Here is a 6,932-nt window from a genome sequence, read left to right as displayed (position 1 = left end):
TTTGATAGCAAAGCTATACCTCTAAACCTATGATCAGTGAAAGGACTTAGATTCATAGTGGTATTAATATGTTATTATTCCAAGTTATTTTCCCGTGTTATTGTTTTCTAGCTATTTTGATAGCAAAAGTAATACCTTTGACCATGTGATCAGTGAAAGGACCTAGATTTACATTGGTAATGCTACGAATCCTCTGGCCATGTAGAGCATGTCCCTCGTAAGTGAATGACTTCTATTTAATGGCATTGCCAGAAGATTAAACATGGCGTGAAAACCTAAAATCTACCGAAATGCTAAATAGGGCATGGAAACCTGAAATCTACCGAACTGCTAAACAGGGTGTAAAAACCTAAATTCTATAAGAATGATAATTAGAAATTGTATGTCTTTTGTGCCATTTGGGCAAAAGTTTTATTGATGTATATCAAGTATTGAAATCGTTATGTCTCATTGATCATAAATCTTTGAATCAAATCTTGAGTTGATATTGAAAGCCTGACATGTGATACGCATATGTAATTTGTTGTTATCATTCCTCTTTGCTTCTGTCATATTGGTATATATATAAGGCATAAGATTATATTGTATCTTTTTATTGAATTCACTAAGCGTTATCGCTTATTCCTCTCAATGTTTAACAAATTTGCAGGAGATATGTAACTAGTATAGCTATATACTGTTGGAAGATTTAGAATAGTTAATACTATTTCTCTGTATTTAATGTTCATGTATGTATATGAATAGCAGATTCCTGGGTAGATATGTAATGTAATAAAACGTAGTCAATTTGTATCCAATCTTTTGTAAACACTTTATCAATATAAATATTGTTTTATAAATATGCATGTAGCATGTTTTGAGGAAGTAACTTAAGACTAATGTTGGAATAGTATGAAAGTTTGGGTCTTTCAGAAGTATGAAAGTATAAGGAGATCTTTCAATCATGGTATCAGAGCGGTAGTTTAAGTGAACTAAATTCTAAGGATTAGTATTTAGACTTAAACTGTTGGAAGTTCAATATATGTACGGATTCATAGTAAACATATGGATACAAACCATAGGAAATACTTAAGTTGGGTATTGGGTAATGATAAACCCTAGTATTCTAAGATATTAAGTTACTTCAGAATTTTGAGAATTTCTAGACTTAAACATGAATTGTTAAGTGAAGATGATACGTTATGTATTTGGTATATTTTAGGTCGAATACCTAATGGAGTCAAGCAATAGAATATTAAGAGGAGATATGCCTTATATCCTAATATGTGCTAAATGATAAATGAATATAGCATGCCTTAGAGTGCTTATTTATAATTGCTATTATTTGAGAAAGTTTAAGGTCTGTGGCCAACCTTGGTTTAGAAAAGAAAATTTTATGTTCAGGATTCTAAGAATTTCCGTAATAGAGTTTACGTGAAAACTTTTCGAAGTGATAAAGAGACTTATGATAGTCGACATCGATAAGTTTGTTGATAAACGATCGAAGGATATCGTAAAATAATATTTATGAAGTGTTATCATAAATAGTGTAGTAATACCTATAGAGTAGTATTGTACGTTCAAAGTATGTTTAATGATATAATAACATCTTTGGAAGAATGATGTGCGTTTGAAACACATTTGGACGAGAAAAATGTGTTGGTGTAATCAATGAAGTTGTTCCACCGCTGTCCATAATGAAGCGGTGATTGTTTAATAGAGCTGGAAGAACTGAAGATAGGGATCAATACTTCGGCAGTATCGCAATTGATGTTGTGTGAGATTTAGAAGAGTTAAATGAAGATCAAAGGAAAGAGTAATGAAGTTTTCAAACTCAATAGACTAAGACTTTATCTAGACTATGTGATGTAGTATGTAGTTTAAGTAGTAATCATATAAAGATGTTTAGAATTAGTATTTATTAATACTGAGAGATGAGTGACTTCAGTCACATCCTTATGGAAGTTCCATAGTGTGTTAAGTCGACTTTAACATACACTATTAGGATGGTGAATTGAGTCATTTAATGGTAAAAGGTTAAGCAACTTACTTGTCTAAGTAAGTTACAATGCTTAATTGAAGAAACAATACACCCATAGTATCGTATGAGAATAGATGTTGTAGTTAGGAATGACAGAGGACCAAGTTGAAGCTAGTAGAGCTTGTTGAGATGCACCTATAATGCGTACTTCCTAGGATAGACTCCTATCAAGTAGACTTAACAGAATACACCTAAGAGAAGAATATATACGGGAATGACGATGTCAAGGAAGAATAATGAAATGAAAAAATGTGCATGGTGAATTATATGAGTTAAGAGATGATGCAAATAGTTGGAAACCGTTTGTCTCCACACTACTAGAGTAAATTCTAGTGTAGTATGTCTAGCAAAGTAGACACTACCTGAGAAAGAATTTATATGAAGATTTGGAAGTAAAATCCATATTGATCTAGGAAAAGTATTACAATATGCTAGATTGAGCATATGCATGAGAAAAATCCTAGAAGGCGAATACAGGAAATCCAAGATATGTTTGATGGAAACGTGAAATCCTTAATTGAGTATAAAATAAATTGTTGTACGTACTTGTTTGACACACTCATGTGTGATAAATTGCTTTGTGATTTTGAATGGTAACTTGGAAAACTGTGAGACTATACTTGGGACAAGTATGAGTAGGTGTGAATGGTAGTAAAGGCCTATACTACCGGAAGCACAGGACTCACACTTGGATCAAAGAAAGTCACAAGGTTACCAAGGAGCTAGTAATTGATTCCATTTTATTCATGTATATCATTACCATCGTTTCGATAATGACTTAGAAGATGGTTGTTTTTCCGACCCTATTGGTTATATCAATCCGAGTCCGAAAAGGACGAGTATGTTACATGGTTCAGAAAACCAAGATCAATCTAACATCCGACTTAATCCAGGAAATTGAATTGAAAGATAATCGATGCGATTAATAGAAGTATCACGATCACCGTTATAGTAAAGAATTTTGTAGAAAGAAGTGCTACATGCTAGAATGTGATTATATTGCATTAGAACATAAAGGAAGGTTACTTACATAATAATATTTGACAATTAGAGACGTGAGTTTGGTTCGTTGTGTGTCTCTTACGTTATATAATTGATAGTCATTGGAATATGACCATTCGAATTATTGTTATAATAAAATCAAAGATTTTATCTTGGGTTTAGTATATAAACCAAGAAGGAGCAGAAGTCTACAAGGAGAATTGAGTTTGACTCAAAGATTAAAATTGAAGGTTTAATAGAGAATAAAGAGCGTGTACAGTTTTGAAGACCGCTATTAATTAAGAAGTTCGAAAAATTTAATAATTATTTGGTAAATCAAAAGTTAAAAATACTACATTTCTCGTCAAACCTCAGCCTACTCACATCAAATTTGATTCTGTTGTCTCAAATTCTTTTGTGTCTTGAGAATTTGCATATTCATTTCAAATTGCTTGTTACGCAATTGTCCAATTATTTCATGTAGAAGGGTATCATTATTTGCTGATACAGTTTATAGAGATAGTGACATAGAAATTGAAGGTTATAATCTTCTTGCTAACCCGATTCCTATCCTGTTGACCAACTTTGATATTATTCTCGGCATGAATCGATTGTCAAAGAACTACACAGAACTCTTGTGCTACAAAGAGATGATATACATCCCTATCGAAAAGGAGGATTCTATTTATGTCTACGGTGAAAATAATAAATTTCTTTCTTAAAAACTCGTAAATTTATATCGAAGAGATATTCTACTTATCTGGCTTATACAGTTAATAACTTGAAAGAGGAGAAGAAAACTGTGAATGATAGCATTTGGATAATTATCGACCGGCTGATTAAGAGTGCATATGTTCTCGCCATATGTGAAACGGATCTATTGGAGAAATACGCATAAGTATACTTGGACGAAATTGTGAAAAGACACGGTGTGACACTAAAGATTATTTTTAGTCATGATACTCGCTTCACTTTTAGGCAAGTATGCAACAAGAATTGGAATCTCGAGTTATTCTCAGCATAGCTTGTCATCCTCAGAAAGACGGTCAGATGGAGAGAACAATCCAAACAGTAGAAAATATGCTTTGTAAATGTATTTTGGAGTTCAGTGGTAACTGGGACAAGTATTTTCTCTTGTCAAATTTTCGTATTATAACAGTTACTACACTACAATTAAAATGCCACCATACGAAGCATTATATGGGCGCAGATGTCGCACTCCATTATGTTGGTGTGAAGAAGGACAGAAAATCCTTGGTGGTCCTGAAATGATTCAAGACACCACTGATAAGATTCAAACTGTACGACAAAGAATGAAAGTAGTCCAGGATCGACAAAAGTCATGTGCAGAAATGGAGGAGACGATCCATAAAATTCCAAAAAGGGTGATACTGAAGGTAACCCCGTGGAAAGACATTATGAAATTTTGGAAGAAAAGGAGATTGAGTCATAAATTTGTTAGACTTTTCAAAATTATCTAGAGAATTGGTCAACAAGCATATCGATTGGAATTGCCTGAAGATTTGGCAAGTATACATGATATATTTCATGTACGATATCTATGTAAATGTTGAAGTGTATATGATGAAACGATTCCATTATCCGAGGTGAAACTGGATAATAAGTTAATATATGTAGAACAGATCGTAAATGAAAGGACGACTAATCTATGTAATAAAGAAGTGGAGTTGGTGCTTGCCAAGTGAAAACACCAATGAGGCCCAAATTATACTTGGGGAAAATAATAACAAGTTATCCCCAATTGTTTTAATTGTTATGATTTCAGGGACGAAATCCTCAAGAGGAGGAGATATTTGTAACATACATGTTCTGTTATCGTGTTATGTAATTATTAAATGTGAATAATATTGAGTGTTGAGTTCTAACAGATATTTTTAATAGAAATGAAGTAAAACAATGTTTAGAATCACTCGGAAAATATTGGAAGTCTTATTAGATTCCAACTAAAAGCCAAAAAGTGAAATTTACTGAAAATATAAAATTTGAAATAAGTGAAATTTTATTATTTAAAGTTGTATAGAATCTCGTTAGAAGCATTTAGGCGAAAACCTCATCGAAATCCGAGTTATAATGACGAAGTTATAAGAAATCGAAGATCCGTGACAAAACCGGCAAACACTATTTCGCTTAAAAAGTGAGTTTTCGATAAACTACTGTTTAGACATAGTGATATAAATGAAAGTTGTAGAACTCGTGAAATTAATGAACTTTCATATAAAAAACTTTTGAATCTAACTTCGTATGAGGAAGTTATGATTTTTCTAAGTTTCGAAATAGCAGTAGACAACTTACAACTCGAAATAAAGATCGAGCGATATTTAACCGAAACAACCTAAACGAGGATTGAAGGTCTCATCAATAGTAGTACAACAGTAAAAAGTCTGACGAATACGGACATCGGATGAAGAAGTTATGAATTTTTAATGGATTTTCCTGTCCCGGTCTGTTAAAATACTAATATTAAAATTAAAATCAAAAATTGGCCGACGAAGTCTAAACGAAAATTGTAGAGCATAATTTGACCTACGCGTGCATATAAAGAACGTTAAAAACGGAGCTCGTATGCGAAAGTTAAGAATTTTAGAAGTTTTTGGTTCAAAAACCGAGAAATTATGGATAAGAACCGGGAATTTTCGCATAAACAGTAGCCGCTCTACCCGGAACCGATGCGTGTCACATGCTAATTCGACCAAGGGTGCAGTCCAATGAACTTCTGACTCACCTCGCACACGTGTCCGAACCTCGCCCATCCACCGCACTGCCTCGCATCCGGGGCCGAACCTCGGTGGACCTCGCGTTTGGCTACCACCGAGCTGCTTCGTTGTTGACTCACCCCCCTCGCATGTCTCTCCCCCTCACTTCCACCTGCCTCGCTGACTCCCCCTACTCGACCTATAAAAGGGAGGCCTGCGAGCCTTCTCGGGTAGTTTGGAGATTTTGCCATTTTTGGCCCTTTTTTCCATATTTTTAGTATCTCCACTTTCCCTGAAGCGCCGTTAACATTTCTAACACCCGAAACATGCTCCAAAGTGCCTGTGAAGCCCGAGAAATTTATTTTTTCGGTTTGAAGCCCTACCTTCACAGAGCCCGGTAAAAGCTTCTGGTTTTTATAGAAGAAAGCTATTTATAGTAATGAAGTGTTGCACAAATTACTATTTTAACCCCCGATTATTTCAAGGTGAGTTCAATATATAGGAACAATTGTATGTTATGTGTTATATGTGCTATATGCTTTCCCATGATATTTTTATTCGCTATTTTGATAGCAAAGCTATACCTCTTACCCCGTGATCAGTGAAAGGACTTAGATTCATAGTGGTATTAATATGTTATTATTCCGAGTTATTTTCCCGTGTTATTATTTTATGCTATTTTGATAGAAAAAGTAATACCTTTGACCATGTGATCAGTGAAAGGACTTAGATTCACATTGGTAATGGTACGAAGCCTCTGGTCATGTAGAGCATGTCCCACGTAAGTGAATGACTTCTAGTTAATGGCATTGGCAAAAGATTAAATAGGGCGTGAAAACCTGAAATCTACCGAAATGCTAAACAGGGCGTGAAAACCTGAAATCTACCGAAATGCTAAACAAGGCGTAAAAACCTGAAATCTATCAGAATGATAATCAGAAATGGCACAGAAGACATACAATTTCTGATTATACATATCTCCTACAAATTTGTTAAACATTGAGCGGAATAAGTGATAACGCTTAGTTGATTCACAGATACACCTTCGGTGCATCTACTTTCATAACCTTCTTCTAACTTCACCTTTACAACTTTTGAAAAATTTCCCGGGCTGAGATCTAACCTACAAACCATCAAAAGGGTCCTCCCACTCTTCTGTTACAATATTAAAGTCGATTTGCATTCCCAATAGCAAAACAAAAACACGACCAGATTTA

This window comes from Lactuca saligna, chromosome 3 (genome assembly GCF_052625555.1).
Source record: "Lactuca saligna cultivar CGN05327 chromosome 3, ASM5262555v1, whole genome shotgun sequence".
In the NCBI taxonomy this organism is placed as follows: domain Eukaryota; kingdom Viridiplantae; phylum Streptophyta; class Magnoliopsida; order Asterales; family Asteraceae; genus Lactuca; species Lactuca saligna.
The sequence above is the reverse complement of the archived record's forward strand: the minus strand, read 5'-3'. Positions refer to the sequence as shown.